At 35.7% G+C, this 17026-nt stretch overlaps 1 protein-coding gene across 3 annotated transcripts in view; it reads right to left on the bottom strand.

Moving 5' to 3' along the window:
- The window catches only part of SLC38A4 (solute carrier family 38 member 4), an 84232-nt gene that overhangs the window by 29680 nt on the left and 37526 nt on the right, over positions 1–17026 (bottom strand). Inside the window, exon 1 of one of the 3 annotated variants that reach the window (XM_072798209.1) lies at positions 10287–10382. The exons of the other annotated variants lie outside the window; for them this stretch is intronic. The gene's annotated coding sequence lies outside the window, so the exon portion shown is untranslated. Of the gene's footprint in view, positions 1–10286; positions 10383–17026 lie in introns of those variants that run through there. 3 annotated transcript variants of the gene reach the window in all.

The following is a 17026-nucleotide window of genomic DNA, read 5'->3' as shown; positions in this document are numbered from 1 at the left end:
TTCACATCACCAGAATACCTGATAACATGCAACACAGGGGAGGCTCTTGCTAGGGGAACTGCTTTCCAGGCACTTGGATCATGAAACCAAAGTTAAGAATATAACAAAAGGTAGTCCAGGTTTATCTTTGAACCAGCATCTGTCATCATCCATATAAAATTAAAATGCATTTTAACAACAAAGAGGCTCAATTTTTAGGTTCTGTTAGGCTTTTAATTCATTGGATCCCAATACAAGTTAACTTTTCTTTTTTTTTTTAACTCATTTTCCTCAACTGTAACATGGAAAGGGGTGGACTGACATTGTGATTAAAAAAAAAAAAAAAAAAAAAAGCTATGACTCCATAATGGGTGGTTGATACAATTTCTTCTCAAATTTTACTACCAGAATTGGTCAATTCTTGTTGAAGTGTTATAGTGGGAGTAATACTATCACTCTTGGAAGGTGTGGTTCTGGAATATGCACTACCCATTTGGTAAGAAAATCCTGAGCACAGAAACCGACATGAAAATTGCTCTAGAAATGAAATCCACAAATCCTCTGGCAAATCTAAAACAACCACGTGGGAATGCCTACCCAATCCGGTGCCCTGACAGCAAATCTGCAGAAGGCAACTCACACTTGATGAGGTCACAGCCCCGAATTACAAAAGACACAAAACACACATGGAAACTCAGGGTGAGTGTCAGTAAGCGTAAGAAATAAGATGCATACCTGAGTAACAAGAACCAAAGCAAACTAATAGTGACTTTAAAACTATATAATAAAAACTAATAGGAAATTTGATATAAGAAATAACATCCATAAAATAAGAAGAGTGTAAAAGAAGATCGGGCTGGTTTGAAAAAGAGTCAAAAAAGGAATTCTAAATACTAAAAAAAAGTAGTCATTGAAATAAAGAGTACTCAGCTGAAGGGAGAGTCATGAAACTGAAAGATCTATGGAAATCACTCAAATTATATCACAAATAGGTAAAGAAAGACAAATATGAAGTTAAGAGATGTGGGAATGGGGAGAGCAAGAATAAGAAGCTTAGCATACTCTACTAGGCCTCCTAATATGAAGAAAGTACGAGGCCAGGGAGAAGCAAAATAGAAAGAAATAATGGCAGAGAATTGTCCAGAACCAAAAAAAGATAGTAGCTCTCAGGATTAAAAAAAAAAAAAAAAAAAAAGCACATAGTACTCCATTAATACGAGGAATAAATTCATTGGTACGAGGTACTATATATATAACATCAAAGATAAAGAGAAAAATTATAAAAGCCAACAGAGAGGATAGAAAATAAGCATATGGTTAAAGAAAAAAATAAAAACTTGTATTAAATGAGTAACATTTCTCTTACCATCACACAGACCAGTTTCACCTAAGAGCAGGAACTATCAATTACTGTTTCTATTTGTAGTTCTTTATTTAAAGTTAGTTTTTCTTTCTTTCTTTCCTTTTATTTTTGTTTTTGTTTTTTAAAGATTTATTTATTTATTCATGAGAGACACACAGAGAGAGGCAGAGACACAGGCAGAGGGAGAAGCAGGCTCCATGCAAGGAGCCCGATGTGGGACTCGATCCTGGATCCTAAGATCAGGCCCTAAGTCAAAGGCAGACACTCAACCACAGAGCCACCTAGGCATCCCTAAAGTTAGTTTTTCTAAATTTAAACTATTCACTAAAACTTCTCTGACATGGTTTATCAATTCTAGATCTGTATGAGGAAATTAGCATAAGTCCCAACTGTCCTTCTCACAGCTCCTAATCGTTTTAGTTAATGAAATACTTCTACAATGTTAACATGCATGATACTTTCATACTATTCTGTAAAACAATGACATCTCTCATAATTTTCTATCAATTGTTTTTGAACGCTTAAAGACAACTATCAACATTTACAATGTTACGATTGTGTAAATGATATGCTCCAAAAGTCACGTGGTATATTTGACTACATAATAAATGATAGAGAAGTCCTCTGTTAGGAAAACTTTGCAAGGGAATTTTCCATATTTTTACTTTCTAAATGGTTTTCTCCTCCACGCTCTGGGTCTCACTCAGCTGCCAATGTCTTCTGAACATCATTGCATCTACTTTCCTTCAATTCATTTTGCATTGTGCTGGAATCCACCTTGAATGACTCCTTTCATACAATGTGTCCATGTTTGTAAACAGAATTTCTGAGTTATTTCATGTTGGAAAAAAAAAATTTACTTTGCCCTCAAACTTTGAAAAAGTATTGAGTAGAGTAGAAAAACATAGTTTACTTTGTTTTTTTTTATTTTTATTTAAGTGCCAGGGTGTTAACATATAGTAAAATACTAGCTTCAGGTGTACAGTATAGTGATTCAGCGCTTGCGTACATCAGCTGGTGCTCATCATGACAAGCCCTCCTTCATCGCCATCACCTGTTTCCCCCAGACCCCTTCCACCTTCCCTTTGGAAACCACCAGTTTGTTCTCTATCATTAAGAGTCTGTTTCTTGTTTTGCTTCTTTCTCTTTTCTCCCCCTTTGCTCATTTGTTTTGTTTCTTAAATTCCACACGAGTAAAATGACATGATATATGTCTTTCTCTAACTGATGTATTTCATGTATTTCATTTAGCAGAATATATTATCTAGCTTCATCCATGTCGTTGCAAATGGCACAATTTTATTTATTTATTTATTTATTTATTTATTTATTTATTTATGACAGAGAGAGAGAGAGAGGCAGAGACACAGGCAGAGGGAGAAGCAGGCTCCCTGTGGGGAACCTGATGTGGGACTCAATCCCAAGACTCCAGGATCATGCCCTGAGCTGAAGGCAGCTGCCCAATCACTGAGCCACCTGGGCATCCCAATTTCATTTTTTTTATGGCTGAGTCATAGTCCATGTATAGCATGGTTTACTTTTAAGCTAGATCTATTTTATTTTTCAATGTGTCTACTAATTGCTTTTCACCATCATGTTTTTAATTTGTAATAACTTGGTTTTAATCTTCCTCTTTTTTCATCTTAACCTTTCTATTTTACAGATGCAATATTTTCTCAACTCTTCCCAAGGACATTGACTAGAAGTTTTCAAAAGCTCCTTTTGTTCTGTAAATTAGTTTTTTTTTTTTTTTTCTGGAGTTAATTCTGTTTGTTCATCTTGGTGCTTCTCATGCTTCCTGGTTTTCCTTAAGTTCTTAGGGATTCTAGGTTTTCTGTTCATCTTTATGAATGAAGAGTATGTTGGTTAACTTAGGTAGTACTTGGGGATTCTCTTAAATCTTGCAGGCCCACTTCATTAATGGGTTGCTCCCTTGTAGGTTCTGTAAGTGGCTTCTCTGAAGATGTCTATGTGTGGAGCATCCTGGAGAACCCAACTCCCAGATGGCAGCTGGCACTTTCAGAGAGGTTTCTATAGGAGCAAAATGCTGTCACGGATTTTCCTCTTGGGTGGAGCTTCTGTTCCTGCTTGTAATCCCCTCTTTGTCTGCTGTGGAGGCCCTAATGCCTTTTGTAAAGTTGGGCTTTCTTTACAGACTAAGTCACAGCCTTATCCTCTGAGCAAAGATGGCAGCCCAAACAGACTGCAATGTCCAAATAAATAAAATATTTTTTAAAAAGTACTATTTTGTTTAATGCTTCATTGCTTGAATTCCTCAACACTAGGTCCCAATCCCCCATTCTTCCCATCTACTCCCAAGGCTTTATATCACAAGTTCCATCTTTGGCCCAGGCTTCTCTGAGCCTCAGCTGCATATGTCCAGTGTCCTAACTGATGTATATGCTTGCATATCTTAAATTTAACATGTCCAAAATCCAATTTGTAACAGTTTCTTCTTCTTCCAATGTTTCCTATCCAAACAATATTGTTACCATCTGAGAAGCATGAATCTTCTATTATAAATTTTCTTTTCTTACCCCCATATCCAGTCCTTTACAAAGTCAGGTTGAATTTTATGAGTAATCAAAGTATATTCTCGTTAATCTACTATCTTCCATTTCTGCCACCAGCACTCTTGTCCAAGCTACCATCATTTTTCTTGCCCTGTCAACTGTTGCCTCCTGTCCCCCACAATTCACTCTTCACACAACAGCCAGAATGATCCTTTTAAATTTTATTTTATTTTTCAGAATGATCCTTTGAAAACAAAATTTAGATCATATTTATTTGCTTAGACCCTTTCATGTCTTTCCCTTGTTTTTAGGAGAAAGTCTAAGTTCTCAACATGTCCATGCAGTTCTGCATGGCTCACCCTCTTTTCTGGTCTCCTCTCCACTCTACCTCAATGTTCTAGCTATATTAGCTCTCTTGTAATTTCAGGAACTCTCCAGGTTCTACTGCCTCAGGCCATTTGCACACCTGAGCCATGGTGCCTGGAATGCTCTGCATTCCATGCTTTAGTTTATTAACCCCTCTAGAGGGTTACAGGAATATACATGGCAGTAGGCCTGGGGGCTTCAGTTAAATACCATTTCACTTCATACTTATTCAAAGGAGCCTCACTGATCTCATTCATATTAAGGCAGGCTAACCTGGTATTGAAAAATATAGCCAATATGGTGGTGCTCACTACGTACCTACCTGCCAGATACTGTTACAGAGCTTCACATCTATTAACTCATTTAATCCTCACAGCAGTCCTCTGAGATAGGTACTATTTTGGTTCTATTCCCATTTTACAGATGAAGTCATGGAGGCACAGAGAGGTAAATTGGCCTCTCTGCTATGCCACCTCTGTTCTGCTGTCTCCACCACAGAGAACTAAAGCCTACAGGGAACAGAAACTCTGGCTCTGGTGATAAATATAACTGGGTATAAATCTGACTTTTTTGTCTTACCATATGTAAAATGAGGGTAATACCATTTACTACAAGGCAGCATTCAAGGATTTAAATGATATATTTTTAAAAACCATTTCATTTATTTGCAAGAGAGAGAGACAGAGAACACACAAGTGGGGTGGGGAAGTAGGGGCAGAGGAAGAAAGAGAAGGACAAGCAGATTCTCCACGGAGCATAAAGCCCAATGTGGGGTTCGAGCCCTGGACCCTGAGATCATGACCTGAGCCACAGTCAGATGCTTAACTGACTGAGCCACCCCAGGCTCCCAGGGATTTAAATGATATTATGCATTTCATAGTTTGGTATGTAGTAGTAAATTTAAATTCCTCTTCTTTTTAAAATTTTTATTTATTTATTTTTAAAGATTTTATTTATTTACTTGAGAGAGAGCAAAAGAGCATAGAGAGGTTAGGGAGGGGCAGAGGGAGAGGGAGAAGGAGAAGCAGACTCCCTGCTGAGTGCAGAACCCAACTAGGGGCTTGATCCCAGGACTCTGGGATAATGGCCTGAGGCAAAGGCAGACACTTAACAGACTGAGCCACCCAGACACCCCCCCTTCTTTCTTTTAATAATTAGAATTTAATTGCTGTCTTTATCTGCATGCAAGCCATATAGTATTTTATATGCATATATACAACTTTTATAAAAGAGGACTTTACAATTCTCAAAACTCACAAAAAATGTAAGCAAGGTGGGTACACTTCTCAAATAAGGAAATTGGGACCTAATCTTATGCTGTTTATGCCAGATATAAAACATTACATTCTCTTTGGAAGATGACATGATATAGCCCATGAAGTATAAAACAGTGTTTAAGATTTCAGCCCCAAATCCTAATGTTGGCCCTGGCCAAGGGGCTTCTTCGCGTAAAAGTTGGAACACATTTCATAGCTTATATCTTTAGCTCTGAAGATTCCATTATTGACCTATTTTAAGGAAACAATAGCCATAAGCAAAATTTAAGAGGAATTAGAATATTATGAGAAACTAGATATTCTGTACCATTTGCCTACAGCACAAAGTACATACATACCTTGAGACATTCAGACTGTATCATAACTATTAAAATTTATTAGCACGATTATACTTAAGCGTGGGAATATTTTATACTGGTATTTATTCATTCAACAAATACTGAAAATGAAATAGGAGGCAAAAATTATAAAATATGGAGCATGACTAAGACAATCCCACGGGGCACCTGGGTGGCTCAGTCAGTTCAGCAACTGACTCTTGGTTTTGGTTCAGGTCATGATCTCAGGATTATCAGATCAAGGCCCACATCAGCCTTGGCGCTCAGCATGAAGTTTCCTTGAGATTCTCTCTCTCTGTCCCTCTGCCCCTCCCCGCACTCGCACTCTCTCTCTCTGAATAAATAAATAAATAAATAAATAAATAAATAAATAAATAAATAAATAAAATATTTTTAAAAAGACAAAAAGATAGAATCCCTGCACCCAATGAACTGTTTGGTAGAGAAAAACAGATTTTGAATGAACTATTCTATTATAACATAATTTACATTTTTTTCTCTAAACAGCTACTTAATGAAAAATTGATGAATCTTTGCATGGGTAGGCTAGAAAAGAATGATGTTGGCATACACTTCGATTGAAAAATATAATAATATATTACATGTAATATATATGATATATTAAATGTAACATTATAATAGAATTAAATGTTCATAGGCGGAGATTCTTCTATGGCTATCCATCACCTTCATTAACCGAATTGCTGGTGGGAGGAATCTGGCTATAGGTATCGACACTTCTCACTCTCCATCCTGAATCTCCCTACCTATGTCCAGTCTATCACCAAGTCCAATCAATCCTTTCAACATTTAAAAATGGGCCACCTGGGTGGCTTAGCGGTTGAGCGTCTGCCTTCGGCTCAGGGCGTGTTCCCAGTCCCAGAATCGAGTCCCACATCGGGCTTCTTGTGAGGAGCCTGCTTCTCCCTCTGCCTACATCTCTGCCTCTCTCTTGTGTCTCTCATGAATAGGTAAATAAAATCTTTAAAAAAAAACAACTCATTCACTTCTGTCTCCATGACCAATAACTCCAAATGACTATCTGCTGAAGGCCCTAAAATGATTTTTTTCATCACTTTTTAGAATAAAGTCAAATTTCCTAATATGCTTTCAGGGTCCACATACTCTAACCCACACACACCTTTTTAGGTCCATATTGAACCACACCTCCCCTTTCTCACTGGATAAACTAGGCTTTTTAAAATTTTCCTTGCCACTTTGGGACCCATTAACATACTGTTCTCTCTGCCTGGAATGTTCTTCTCCACATTCTTTTTTTAAAAAAGAATTTTATTATATTTTTAAAATCTTCTCCATATTCTTAAACCTAGGTGTCTCCCAAGGTAAAAGGAACCCGAAAATCTTTAAATGCCAGGGGGCCAGCTACCACCATCATATAAACTCGATCATCCGTTATATGCTCTCGTACCATGTTCTCCTCTCCTTCATATGTTTATCACACGTTGTACTTAGGTTTTAAGTTGTGTAATTATTTGATAAATGACCATCTCTTCCACTAGGTAGAGAGCTTCACGAAGGTGGGAAGAGTGCTGGGTTTGTAAACGTTACATGATTCCCAGCACGTGGCACAGTGCCTGGTGTGATAGTCGACTACGACCATGGCCACTCTATATGCTCCCCTTCATAGATACAAGTATGCATTCTTGTATTACCATTATAGGTTAGTATTTCTAAGTGAAATGGAAATATTTCCCTCTGGCCACCAGGAGGAAGAACAGCTTTGTTCCACAAGGATTGTCCAAAATTATTCTAAAAGAAAAAGCAAATTTGGTTTGACAGAACTTTGTATAGTCTAGCTTTGCTCTTCGATGAAGCGAAGTTTCTTTGTGATATGAAGAGACCTTCAATGCACTGGTCATCTGCACTGTTGCTTTGATTCACTTATGCATGAAGATAAATCAGAACTTGAAACAAAGGTATTTAGAATACTATCATTGTTAGAAGGCTTTGTTTCTTCATATTCGTTAAGAGCTATCTAAATGTCCTAATTTATATCCAAATTCTAGTTCTTAAACATGATGTCTTATTCTTTGAAGACGTACCCAAGAAATGTAGGATAGGAGATTCTCAGAAATCTCAGAAATCTCAGAACTTACTTAGGTGGTTCAACTCCAAAGAAAAACCTCAAATCTGGAAAGCAAAACCGTCCTTGAGTCAAGAGGCAAAAGTTATGACCTTCCCTAGTGACTGCAAACATTTATTTTACTGATAAGTGAATGTGAAAAGGAAGCGGACATTGGCAGAGCACTTCCCACTATCCTAGTCTGTCTTTCTTTCATGCCAACCTATTTCTGATGAATCTACTCTGAAATCTGGGCTCAGATAGTAGATCTCCTCCCATGTCATTTACCTTTTGGTTGAGTAAGTGGGAAGTAGCTGGTCATACAACTTCTAAAAGCCAAATGATCTTTGCATCCTAGGAACTGACTTAAATCCACATCCCAAATGTGCCTTAGGTAAACAAACACAGCTTTAAAGACGAAGTCAATCTTATATCAACTTTATATTAAATTCTTTTAAACAATTTCCCCAATGGTGCCATTCTAGTTGCACACAGAGAGTCAGATGGTTTGTTAGTCTGTGGCATGATTTTTCACAGAAATTAGCTTCTGTAAAAACGTTCAGTATCATTCAGCCTGAGGTACATCTTAGAAAAGATACTGCCAATGACAGCAAAACTGTATTTACCTGACCACGTCTTATTGCTGGTGTTAATATTCTAGAATTTCCTTTATTCAGATATAGCTTAGAAATAATATATTTCTAATATATTAGAAATAATATCTAGGGAGAACAGAAAAGTTAAAAGAAATAACCCTATATTGAGGTCTTTTCCTTTTGCTAAGAATATTAAATGCTTGCTCATATGAGTTACAGCAGCCATATGATGAGGTATAAAGGTTAAATCTGAATATGTTAAAATGTTATTTTGTTTATATTTTACATACAAAATATAAATATAAACAAAAAATAAATGTAAATATAAAATATAAGCAAAATAACATTTCTAGCTCTGTTCTTAGAAGGCAACCTAGATTCTCTAGTCATCTTAAACATCTTAAATTCACACATAAATTTCAGTTCCTATTTTCCCCAGCAGTAGTTTCCAGAAATGTAGAAAGATATGTACCACATAGGATATTATCATAGTGAACTCTTCATGCTTCATGTATTAAAACATGATATTTAAGAACCTAAATTGTGGATACAGTCAATTTCTAAAATGTCTACATCCTGTATAATAGATACGGGACCACCTTCAGAGGTAATATTATTTTTTTTTAAATAAATTATTTTACTTTCTCTAAAGTAACTCATGTATTAAAAACAAGAACTTTAGTAATCCACAAAGCATCCTGTATAACGTAATTATAGAAAACTCGAGAGTTTGGTCCTCAAAACCTTACTGATTTAAGGATTAAAAAATAAAGACTTTCAAAAAAACCTTTAAACATCATCTACATATAAATCTGAACAGTTGGAGGATCTTGGACTACAGAACAAATAGTACTCTTTTCTAGAAAACACCCCTAAATATCTTTAGTATGTCAAAAATCAGACTTTCAGCCAACTATCCATGAATGTGATATATATCATCAGTTTAAATATTTTTCTTACTGAGTTAGGAAACACTCTTTGCTGTCAGCTAGGTGTTTAGTTAAAATCATCACGATATGCTCTGTAAGGTACCCAAGAGATGGCGATACTAAAATCCACTGAGAATTTCCACCCCCCATCTGACTGATAAATTTGAGGAGTACAGCTCTAATTGATTCTAGTCCTTCCAAATCTAACACTATGTTTATATTCTATTCAACTTCCCAGTTTCTTCCAGCAAATCTGCTCTAAAAATACTCCTTCATTAAAATGGACACATAAGAAGACAAGGGGACACAAGTCTTTTCTTTTTCATTTGACAATGGTGCAGCCCATACACTTAGCTTATTCATATCTGCTGCAGTAATGGGATGTTCCTCCTTTCATTAGTTTTTGTGAGTATTTTTGTTTTCACGATAAAGACAATCTTTAATGTTACAGCATTGAGAATGTACTTCTAAAACCTTATATTTTTCTCTAAGACAAATTGTGTCCACCCTTTACTCAGTGATTAACCAGGAGATGTCAATAACTAAATACTTGTTACCTTCCTTTTTTTTTTTTTTTTTTACTAAATGTCTCTCTTTTCTATTATCCCCTGTCCTGATTTTATACTCAAACCTAAAATTATCTGCAAAAGAAAGCTGCAGTCAAGACCTAGGTAAATAATTTCAATGTCTGACATTATACTGAATTCATTTTTTTTAATGAGAAAAAATGTAAGTAGTATTTTCAAATATTTAAATTATAATAAATAAACATTCTACACCATAAAAAGAAGGAAGGAAGCATTATTTTAACTCTACAACTATTCGTGTAAAAAGAGCTTTACCTTAATTATTTATCCAGTCCTGTGCAATCTTTCTGGAATTGTTTGGAATGGCAGACCCCTGTAACAGTGTTGACTTATATGAACCTTTGGGGACCTAGACAATGATTTAAAGACCAGTGGGCGTGAATGAGACAAGCCAATCACACCACCACCACCTTGCCCCAACACCTCCCTCTGTCCAACTTGCGTCAGCTCTTAAAAAAAAAATAGAGAGAAGCTAACTCAGTTTACTGTTGTACATTTGGATTAAACATCGGTTACACCAATTTCTATTTGTTTTTAGAATTTTGGCTTTTATACAGCAAAATACTTACTGAAAGTTTTCTCTTGATTGGTATCCTTCTGTATCAAGATGCTATAGGTTGGTTGATAAAGCTTTTGGAAAATTAACATTTCTAGATTTATGAACTGAAGGCAAAGTTATAATAATACAATAACAATAGTTATGGAGTCAGATTGTTTAATGAAACATTACAATCAGAATGCATAGAAAATAGTAATTATAGAAGAGAAGAGTTGTTTTTCTTTGGATTGCTGGCTTATTCAGAGGAAATTTTATGGGAATGACAGACACTTACAAATGGCACCAACTCCTCAAGGAACCGCAAGATTGAAAATCATCGGCTCTATCCGCCACTGCTACCATTCCAAAGGCACTGTGCTGAGTAAGCAAAACGCTATTTGGAGTTTTTAAAGAATTTCTAAATGAACAATTTGTCCTTTTCAAAGAAATCTACTTGGCTTTTCAAACATCAGAGAAAGAGTTAAAATGTATTGGCATATAATTTATGCTATTGTGAAAATATATCAGTTATATTTATCAAAGTTAGGTGAGAAAAAGATTAAAAATCAATCCAGAATTAAACATTCTTTGCCTTTTAAATATTTATGACACGAGTGAACAAGCTGATGACCAATCAGAAGAAATTCTAGATTACAACAGGTGAGTCAACTCCCAATTTCCATAAAAACACAACTAAACATTGTTCTTTTGAGTAAGAAATTCTTAAGCTAATGCAAGGCATTAAATATTAAGTAAAATGTCCAGTTATCCATTTCTTATTTCCTTTTCAAATGTGCCCATTTGGTTTATTAACTTTTATATGGTGTATTTGCTTGTATTTGTCTCTTAGTTTGTTCTTTATTTTTCAAAATTACTCTGTAGATTTGTCTTTTATTGGATGAAATGTATTATGGCCTAGGAAAAAAATTGTAACAAATATGTTAATCTTCATTTCAGAAAAATTTAAAGAATATTCCTTTTCAACTTCCATTATTGTGATGTTTCCAATTTAAGATTTTTTTTCCTTTTTGCAAAGTTAACAGATGAAGCAAGCAAAAACCTGCACTAATTGTTAGAAGATTAAATAGCGGTATTCTAATAAAATTCTGTTTCATAGTTGGTCAACTGAGAAGAAAAGGGTTCTAATATGTGAATTTCATACTATGATCTCCATATAAAAAAGGATAGAGATAAATGTCTAAATACTTTTACCTCTCTTAAAATGTTGTTTAGATTTCTTCATAATTTAGATCTTCAAGTATACTAAATTATAAACTAGCAATATTAGATTAAAATAAAATGTACACTTAAAAGACTTCTACAAAGTCTTATATTTCTCTTGAGCCTATTCTAATTGCAAAATTCTTATCACAAACTTTCCTAATACACACTTAAAAATCAAATATAGACCTATGAAAATTAATTTGACAAATGTCAGCTGAATTAATATAACTTAGGAACTTGTTTGTTGACTATTTTCTTCCCTTAATTTTTGATACGTTTAGATATGTTGATTGATAAAAAATGTATGGTCTGGTCTTGACAAAACTCTTGTAACTTTCCATTCATAAGGAAAACACAGAAAACACTATAGTTTAATGTTCTGCATATTTCTTCATTTGGTAATGGGTCTGTGCTCTTTTGATTTTTAAAGCATGGCAAATGCAACATATTTATTTAGTTCTGATTTGGTTCCAGTACCACTATAGAAAGAAGTAATGAACCAGAATATGTACCAACTTAAAAAAATGAATAAAATGAAAAATATGCAGGTAGTGAATAATGAAGCAAATCTGAGCAAGAAAATGACAAACACTTTAACTGATCCTTCATATAAGAAATTCATATAAGTGCCACTAGGAGCAAGTATATGAGGCTTGGTCCTTGGAGGGGGTGGCGGGGGCAAAGGGTAAGATATGTCTTACTTCCCAGACTATAGCACAGTTAATGTCAGCAGAATTGCACAGTATTCCCCAGGACTCCAGGAGATAAAGAGTCTCCTGAGGCTGAGGCAATCCAAGAAAGCATGAGGAAGTCCATAGACCTTGAGGAAGGCCTTAAAAGTCTACATGAGATCCCAACAGGTAGAGAGAAATGGGAAGGGCATCCTGGGGGAAAAACTGTAGATGAGCTAACGCATATTCTGGCAACAGTGAGAACCAGTCTGGCTGCAGCAGACACTTTCAGGGAAAAAGTAGAATAAAATGGAATAGTCCAGACTGTGAAAGCCAAAAAGTCTAGGAAGCACAGAATTTTAGTGATAAGGATCTCTTGAAAGCTTCTGAAAAAAACAATCATGAAATCAGCAGAGAAAGAAGAGATGTAGGTAGGAAGATGGGATGGAGATGGAGGTAGGGACTTGGAGGATGGTGAGGAGACTGAATGGTAGCTTGGCTCTGGTGACTTTTGCTGTTATTCTCAGACAAATTAAATGAATAGAGGTAGAAATGAAAATGAAATGAAATAGATAGAGGACCTAAAGTAATGACTAAGAAACCAAATTACGTAATGTTTAATAATTTCATATTGTGTCTGTATCTGCATTCACTTCCTTTTCTTTGCTCCTACTTCAACTTCTCTTTAGGTCCTCTATTCTCAGGCAAATGAAAAGGCAGATCAAAAGGATTTAAATAGTAGTTCGTGGTAGTTTGATTCTTTCTTGTAGTATTACTTCTATTTATCACTTTCACTGGCTCACAATACAGTCCATGAATTCCATGTGACTATTCTATGAAAAATAAGAAACTTGCAATAAAGTATTTTCCTTTATATACTAAAAGAGACTGTATGGTGATAACTCATCCATTTCAGCACCCTTCCATCCATCTGTGGTTATAATTTTTGAATAGTACAGAGAAGTTCATAAGAGTGTATATCCCAAAATGTTATCTTTTGAAAGTACGTAATTGTTGGCTCAAAATAAATTCAGATCACACCTGTGCACTGAATTAAAATTTTTCTTGCTCATCTTTAAAATCATTGATCGTCTTGTTTAAAATTTCTACCTTTAATGATGTCCTCAAAGACAAAGTTCCATCTGGATCAAGTCAACATGAGTCAACAATTAAAAAAAAAAATGCCTTAGCCAGACCATCATGGCATTTTGCAATGACACTGGGAAAGATAACCTCTTGTTCTCATCGGGACTGCACCAAAATTTCTAACATTAGTTATGGGACAAAATAGTACTTAGAAATAGGATCTAGATACAGCCAAATTGGAAGAAGATGGGTAAGAACAGTAATGACTAAGAAACCAAATTACCTAATGTTTAGTACTTTCATATTGTGTCTGTATCTGCATTCACTTCCTTTTCTTTGCTCCTACTTCAACTTCTCTTTAGGTCCTCTATCTCTTTTCTTCTCTGTTTCTTTAACTTTTCTATATTACATTCTTTTTGTGATGACTTATTTTCCAAGAAAGTTACTTTAAAAAAAAAAGATTTATTTATTTATTTGAGAGAGACAGAGACAGAGAGCACGCACACATTGTTTATGGCAGGGGCAGATGGAGGGAGAGAGAGAGAATCTCAAGCAGACTCCCTGCCCGGCATGGAGCCCAACAGAGGGCTCAGTCTCACAACCCTGAGATCACGACAACAGCTGAAAACAAAAGTAGGACGCTTAACTGACTGAGCCACCCAGGCACCTCAAGAAGAGTTACTTTTTTTTTTTTTTAATCATTTTCAGCCTTTAGCTTCATAAATGCAAAATCTAAGGAAGTAGATTAAGTTCCAAGATGATATGTCTGTCATTCTACAGTCAATGCTAGTGCTTCCAAATATGGATACTTACGTTGATCCAACTATTTTCTTATTGTATTGTAGGTAAATCAGACTTGGTAGACTTGATCTACCAAGTCATTCCCCAAAATGGAAGATACTTAGCACCACTGCAGTTAGAAACAAGATCTTGATTACTTCTTTTTGACATAGGATTTATGCTTTGGATTTTGATTTTCAGGCTTACAGTGTTGAAAAGAAATTGATCTTTTTTTGATATCATGCTTTGGCATTCCAAATTCTTCACTTTATCTCTTTTAAAATGGATACATGCAGAAAAAGAAAATTCCATATGGAAATGGTACAGAACTCTTCCCAAATTATTCAAATAACTGAATTTCATGTTATTCTGAAGGTGAGTTGAGTACTTACATACTTGTGCCATTGTAGTCTCTGTATCATTTGCAGAGTGATGAAAACTTAGGGGTTGCTATAGGTACTTCTTTTCACAGTCATATAATTACTAACCTCAGCTTACAGAATAAAAAATATGGAATAAAAAAGGTAAAATTGAATATTACCCCAAAGAGGCACATGCCAAGTTAATTGTAGACACCAAAGTAAAGATTAATGCTTTTCTAATTCTCCTTCAGCACAGCCTCTCAGATATCTGTGGAATCTTAGGCCACTTCGATTTTTTTTTTTTTTTGAGGCTCCAAATATATTAGAAAATGTACTTAAATCCAAAACAGGGCTACTAAATTGTAGTACATTGTCAACATGTCTACTTAAAATTAACACCTAAATGCACATATAATACAAATGACTTTCACTAGCCTAGTGTGAGGATACTTTTAAAAAGTCTAAATTCAGGACATTCCCAAATATGAGGCCCCAAAGGGCTTCCCAGCCCGTGTCCCTGGGGGAGGCCTTGCTTTTCTGCTCTAAAAACCTCCTGGCCAAGAAAAATGCAATGACCCATGCATTGTGAGGAAATTGCTTAGTTGATGGCATGCCCCTCTCGTCAACCCAGCCAAAAGCACCTTTACAGTTATACAATGGAGCATTTTGGAAATGTTTGAATAGTCAAATACTATGTTGCAAAATTAGCAAACAAGTTTGGTTCAGGTTGACAAATTTACTGGCTTTGCTACAGACCTAAATAGAAAATTCCTTTGAGCCTCAGCTGACAAAAAAAAAAAAAACAAAAAAACAAAAAAAACACAATTTTAGTTAGGAGACAGCTCATGTCTTGATATTTTTTCTCTGCCATTTGCCTTTGAAGCAACTCAATTTTATGTCTTGATTCCACATTGATATGATGCAGAGAAAAACATATCAAAAGTTCATGCCAAGTTTCTGCCTATGCAGATCTATCTGGGTAAAGAAGAATGACAAGGTCTGTGAGGCTTATTTATGCCTGATTACAACTTAAATAATATATCAAAATTCTAAATGTTAAATTAGAGCTTTTAAAAGTTTACTTTAAAGAAAGATCCCAACCCTTTATGATGCCTACTTGAGGAAACAGCCCTGGGAAGGAGATGTATAATAACAACACTTCCAGCGAAATCACCTTGCTAATTCCAGTTCTTTGTACAGAATGCAGTATTAACACAATGGTAGCGTGAGTTGATTGCCTGTCTAATGAATAGCAATGGATGGCTTAAAAATTATATTCTTTGGGTGGCGCACGACACATTAACTTCCATTGCTCTCTTTCATATTCCATCAATCCCTTTCCTATAAAAGCAAATTCTCTACCAGAACAAATTCTACATATTTTGATTTTGTAATATCATCAGTGATTGGAGATTGTAAACCAGGTGCCCTCTTGCTTGAATTTGGACTCCCCAAAGTATCTCGAGCTGTGACTCAGGGACAACTCTTAATGGACTGCTCTTAGGGAATGCAGAGGATTTCCCGAGTCAGGTCTGAGCAGAAAAAGAGAGGGACAGGTTTCTGCCAGGAATGCTCATCTCTCCTGTAAGCAACTGTGAGCAACTCCACCACAGGGCAGTGGACCTCAGAGCTCTTCATAAGGCACTTGTACGCTGATGTATTCATCCTTTGATGAATACAGGGGTTAGCAGTGCCCAGTGCAACAAGACAACTTGAGCTTTTTGTACTTTATGGGTCACTTGAGTGAGAATTTATAAATCCTGGAGGGCTGAGTGTAAAGTTGGTAGCATCAATCTTTCTTTTAATATAGGAAAATTGGGCACCTGGGTGACTCAGTGGCTGGGAGTCTGCCTTTGGCTCAGGTCGTGATCTCAGGGTCCTGGGATCAAGTCCAGTATCAGGCTCCCCACAAGGTGCCTGCTTCTCCCCCTGCCTATTTCTCTGTCTCTCTGTGTGTCTCTCATAAATAAATAAATAAATAATAAATCTTTAAAAATAAATATAGCAAAATTGACTCAGTTAAAGTAAATGTCTTGACCTTACTTAGCAGCAGATTGGAGACATTTGGTCAGATGGTTTAGGAGGTTTGGGGATATATTCAAGTATGTCCAGACAGGCAATGTAGATTAGTTGTAAACAATCTCTTTTGCTTGTTTACCTTGATTAATTTTAGCCTATGCCTGGGTTTTAATAGGTACTGTGTAAATGTTGAATTAATGAAAATCTCTGTTAAGGACGCTAATTCGATATGTGCATCCGAAACCTCTCATTGGAACTTATATATGAGGTTACAACAAGAAACATTATAATAATTATTTCATTTGATGGATCCTG

Source organism: Canis lupus, chromosome 25 (genome assembly GCF_048164855.1).
Source record: "Canis lupus baileyi chromosome 25, mCanLup2.hap1, whole genome shotgun sequence".
Lineage (NCBI taxonomy): Eukaryota > Metazoa > Chordata > Mammalia > Carnivora > Canidae > Canis > Canis lupus.
The sequence above is the reverse complement of the archived record's forward strand: the minus strand, read 5'-3'. Positions and strand labels throughout refer to the sequence as shown.